The sequence below is a fragment of the Nymphalis io genome, chromosome 18 (assembly GCF_905147045.1).
Source record: "Nymphalis io chromosome 18, ilAglIoxx1.1, whole genome shotgun sequence".
In the NCBI taxonomy this organism is placed as follows: Eukaryota; Metazoa; Arthropoda; class Insecta; order Lepidoptera; family Nymphalidae; genus Nymphalis; species Nymphalis io.
In genome coordinates, this window is record NC_065905.1 from 536,066 (window position 1) to 542,065 (window position 6,000).

At 32.7% G+C, this 6,000-nt stretch overlaps 1 protein-coding gene across 2 annotated transcripts in view; it reads right to left on the reverse strand.

Moving 5' to 3' along the window:
* LOC126775253 (TWiK family of potassium channels protein 18) overlaps positions 1-5,588 on the reverse strand; it is a 62,349-nt gene extending 56,761 nt beyond the window's left edge. For both annotated transcript variants that reach the window (XM_050497056.1, XM_050497055.1), the window contains exon 1: positions 5,353-5,588. The gene's annotated coding sequence lies outside the window, so the exon portion shown is untranslated. The remainder of the gene's footprint in view (positions 1-5,352) is intronic.
* Between the last annotated feature and the right edge of the window lie 412 nt (positions 5,589-6,000).

Sequence of the window (6,000 nt, forward strand, 5' to 3'; positions counted from 1 at the left end):
ACATTAAAAGAGGGAATTGTTTTGAAATCACAGACAGACACTTCAATTTTATTTATATGTGTAGATGTATAGATAAAATAAATGTTCGTTAATTTTCATAAAGGAAAATAATACTTATATATGCGTAATACAAGTTACGCATTTATGATTATTTGTATAAACGTAACACGTATATACATGACTGATGAAAAAGAATAGGTTAATACTACATTGTAAGTTGTTAAATTTAATCTTGTAAAATACGGGTTTAAGAGTAATTGTATATGAATAAAGTATATTTATTTCTATGAGAAAGGCCTCAGAAATATAAGTTACTCGTAAGATAAATATTATAAAACCTTTCTCAATAATTAAAATAAAAATATCTACGTATATATCCAGTGCACTCGTTTTTAGTTTTATTATATGTAAACATAAATATCGACTACAAGCAGAACGAACTGTGAACGAAATGTTCTTACAAAAACAATAGTTTCATCACGACGGCTGTAACTGTCATTGCAACACGCGCTGACAAATTCACTAACGTCGCTGGAGCTACGTCATCTTGCGCCCACGCATGATATTTGCTATAGCGTTAGGCCATTGATTAAACTTCAAACAAACTATTTATTGAAGAAACCTGATTTCAAGCACTTGCCATTATAATTAATTACAGACTAAAGAGAATGAAAAAAAAATGGGTCAATTGATAAAATATCAAACATAAATTAATTCCGTCCGCTTACCTATTTTATTTATTAAAAAAAAATTAATGTATTACATATACTGTATTATATATTTTCAATTAGTCACTAGTGTAAAGCTGGATGCGGATCGGGTTTAATCGGTTGGAACCGAATTAAAATCCAGTTGGTTATAATAATTAATCAAAATTGCTTAATTGCAAAACTAAAACGGTATAAATTTTCTCCGGTATTTCATAGATTAATTTGTTTTAATAAAAAGTACTCATCGCACAAATCATTTGAATTATTTATCAGCATTTGTCTACAAACTCGGACATATAATTTGAGTTTACATTAAGTATAACATTCTATGTCTATTTTTACTACAAATATTTACCGTTTCCGGCGAGGATTTACAGATTTTTTTTCTTCTTTCTATCTCCGCAGACGTGTAGTGCCTTTAGTATCTCATCTTTAATTTATAATAATGTTATTTTAATGTGCCTGATTGATATTAAATTTATAACACACAACAGAATCAGAATTAAAAACTTTTGTTTTTAATCCTGTCCAGATGATTTCTTTGTCTCGGAGTGTGTGCCAGTTAACTTCCTTGAAGAGGAGTACCTAGTTGTCTTCGTGGGATTCTGGATTCCTCTGGTCTGGATGGTGTTCGGCTTATCTCTATTATGAATCGCCTATTTTAGGTTGTAATCCAGAATCTCCTTAGTGCTCCCCGTTTGTACCCTCTTCCTCAGTGTTCTTAACGTGGCTTCGCTATCGTCGGTATAGAAAAACGTCACAACTTAAAGACGCGGGATTTAAAGCTTTAGAATTTTCCCCGCAATATTTCTTCAAACGATATTTATTTATTTATTTAAAAATTTTAAGAGCAATAGTTTCAGATAAAACGGGGAATAAAATAATAATTGAATTTAACGTTTAATTTAAAATTCCACATCACACTTGAATATTTTTCTTTATAATATTTGCATTTTAATTCAAAATTTAAGGCGATGTTCAATCAGAACAATTTTACTTACCTTACAACAATAACTACCACAAAACAACCAACCATAAAACCATACAACCGTAACTAGGTCACCGACCTCTACATGAGTACTAATTATAAACTGTTTTCGCCAAGTATATTCGGAGAAATTAGACTATGACAGATGGACAGATTGACACAAGTGTGTACCGTTTAGAGTTTAATTATTTCATCGAACTTAAGAAAACATTAAAACAGCAACCTTATAACCTTCTTCATTTAAAGTCACGCAATAACGACATTATATTGTTACTACTGAATCGTTGGTCTAGTGGCTTGATATAAGGCCGCAGAACCAGAGGTCCTGGGTTCAATTCCCAGGTCGGGCCAGTAAAAAGTTAGTGGGTTTTTCTATCAGAAAATTTTCAGTAGCAGCCCGGAGTCTGGAAGTTGGAAGTGTGTATACTCCCGTGCCTCGGAAATCAAGCAAAGCCTGCGCCTGAACCCTTTCCGGTCGTGTCAGATTGCTGTTCCATCAGATTATGAGAGTTAGGGAATAGATAGTGCACCTGTGTTTGCGCACACACTTGTGCACTATAATATCTCTTGCGTAGTTGGCTAATCTCTCTTGAGATTGTCCGCCGTGGCCGAAATCGGTCTAGAGGACGTTATTATTATATCTCCAATCCGAACCGACTAATTTAACATTAGCAAGTTATATTTACATCCTTTCTGATATAAATTCAAGTCTTAACTTCTGAACCGATCGTCCTGAAACTGCATGCGCGTTGTCAGGGGTACGGAAAAGGACAGTATACCTAAAACCTTTCTCCCTCATACGCGGTTGAAACCGCGTGCGAAAACTAATTTAATATAAAATATATACTCTTTATATATAAGGATGTTTTGATTGGATTTGATACAACAAAACAAAAGAATATGTTTCTCGCTGCCTTCGATTATTTCAAGTAATATATTCGTTGTAGCAACGTGACGAAACTTACACTAATTGGCTTTATATGATTGCACTGAGGCTTGGCTTCCAGTTTAATGCTTCCATTTAACATCTTAAAATCGAATTATATTAGCTTGTTGGCCTTGGTTTAACTACAAGTAATTTTCAATCGTATTTAACGTTACATTTGTGAAATATGAATTTATAGCTTAAGAAATTATCGAGGATCAGTAATCGAGTTGAGTTTTGTGATATATTTATTACTAGTGTTCGCCCGCCTCTTCGCTCGTGTTAGGTAAGGGTGGGTACCCTTGATATTCGTTGCCTATATCCTACATCGGGATTGAAGCTTGCTTCGTACCAAATTTCATCAAAATCGGTTCAGTGTTCTAGCAGTGAAAGCGTGACGAACAGACTGGCTTACATTTGCATTTATAAAATTATTATTGTCATAAAAGATATGAAGTATACAATGAGAAAAAGAAGGTAATTATTATACCACATAAATAACATAATATAAACATAATAATAGAATACAATTAAATTTATAATATATACTGGCTGATAATAAACGAAAAATACTAACTCCTTTATAATATATATAATCTTATATTGGGTAATTATCTGTCTCACTCACCCTTTAAATTACGATCGGACGGATCTAGTTGGTGAGTGGGTGGTAACCATCAAGACGGGCCTCCACAAATCCACCGTTGAGTAGCATGTATTTATATATATCTTTTTTTATACAATCGATAAAATCTAACAGAGTCGATAATCAAACACTACGAAACCTTGATATCAAAACTGGGACGAATTTTCATCGATTACCTACATCCACTCCCGAATACAGGGAATATAAAGATCTTAACCCAAGCAATTTTTTAACAAATAACAGTTTAATAAAAAAAATATTGAGAGGTGTTTGCTGCGAGGCTAAAAATTAATGATCTTTTTAAGAAATTTAAAATAAATATTTAGTCAGACAACAAAAAAAAATTCTAATTGCTGGAATTAGCTCAACCTGCCAACTATAGCTAAGCACTAACCAGGTGAATCCACTACATTTCGTCAAAATCTTTCAAGCTGTTCTGGTGTAGAAGAATTGCGCACACAAACACCGGAATTTTGTATATAAATATAAACCACTACATAAATGAATTTATGACTTTATTAAACCGACGTCAGAAAAGCTATTTATTAATTTACCAGATTAAACATGTTAATATAGTCTGTTCAATATCTAGCCGAGTTTGTTTAAAATTCTCTGATTTAGGACCATTGACCGCTCGTGTACTTTGCAAAATAATTGAATCTACATCATACCCAAATTATGCAAAATAATTAAAATACGCAAATACATTTTTTGTCCTAATACGAAGTTATTAAAAATAGTTATTTATTGACAAATGTTTTTAACACATAAGTAGACGATTTAAGCCAAATTTCGTGGTTGTTAATCTGGTCCAGCGTCCATGACGGACTAAGCAAGTTCTGTCACAAGTTTTAAGTAACCATTAGTTCAAAATACTGATTCTACCAAGAAGAACTGACTAAAAATATAGTAGTTATTCTTTTATAATGATAAAATTACACAGATATTATGATATATTTATATATTTGATATATACAAATAAAAGAGGGTATTATTGTGTTGCATCGTCACATGTATGTACAAAAGGCAATGCATCATTGTTTGCGATCATTATAATAATAATATCCTGGTACATTATTCACACACGGCCATCTGATTCCAAACTAAGCAGAGCATGTACTATGGAAACCAGACAACTGATATACTACATATACTAATTTTATTTTGTAAATTCATACTTATATACATAATTACACCCAGACTCAGGACAAGCAGACATGTTCATGGACACAAATGTCTATCCTGGGTGGGAATCGAACACACAACCTTCGGAGTGAAAGGCAAGTCATCTACGAACCACACCAACCGGCCCGCCATATAACGACGAATAAAGCATTTCGAGCAACTAGACTCAGAACAGGAATATAATTACGTGACTACACTGGACAAAACCATCAGTCTAAGCGCTTATCAGCCCAACAGCTCAAAACTATACCACTATTATATTTAAGAACCGAATGCACCGAATAGATATAAATCTTTATAGCCCATATATATGGGCTGAACGGAGATGAAATGGTCCAGTTACTTGAACACGTAGACCTTAACCGAAGATTGAGAGCTTGAAACCTAAATGTTCATGTGCTTATTATATATCTAGTGAAATTCTGCTACATGTGTATCCATAAATCCGCATTCGAGTAACGTGGTGAAATAAGCTCCAAAACGTTTTCTTCAAAGGGATAGGAAGCCATAGCCATATCAATATTAGGATAAAGCTCTTAATCCAGTGTATTTTCTATTTTATTTAAAATTCTGCTTCATCAAAATCAGACTTGAAGATCAGGCAATGATCAACTTCTATTCTTGCTCATTAGTATTAACACAGAGTCTTATTGTTGTAAAAAATACTAAATTAATAAGATAAGCGGTAGCACTTGACCATTTATAAATACTTGTAAAAGTCTAAGTCTTAATAAGATTATTTTAATTGTAAAAATAATATCAAAATAAGATTGACTAAAAGAAAAGTCTAAAATGTTTCTAGAATATATTTGTCACGTTCATAGAAACTGAGACCACCTAATTATAAAGTAGGTCACGTTCAAAATATAACTACAAAAATAAAATACCCACAACTTACCATATTTTTTTGAAAAAATTACTGAAACCACTTTTCGTACAAGATTAATAATAAACAATGATAACAATTACATCACTAAATTTAAAAAAGAAAAAAACAATGTTCTTAACGATTCTAATTATAAGTATGATATCGATATAATCGATAATGTCAAAATTAAGGCACTGCACTTATTTAAGAGATGTGAAATGAATGTTAACTAAAACAAGTACGCGGTGTTCAATTGAACTGCGCCTGCGCCGACTAACTCGATATAACAGCATTGGTTCTTGTGATAGCATAGATTAAATAAATAGAAGTGCTAAGAAGTGGCTTATACATCAAGGTGCCAGTGACTATAAGCATAGGTGACCACTGATTGATATCAAACCATTTACTCGTTTGCCTTCTCAAATAGAATTTAAAAATAAAACTTACTTGTTGGTAGGGCTTTGTGCAAACTCGTTTGGTTCAGTATCTCCCACACATCAGATAATCTACCAGCAAACTGCAATACTTGTAACATGTAACAGCCTATGAATAAAAAAGGTAAAGGTCCAATGCGGGTTGATGGAATACACAAGTGGCAGAAATTCAGTGAAATTCAACACATGTAGGTTTCCTCAAGATGTTTTTTTCACCGACAAGCATGAGATGAATATAATAACA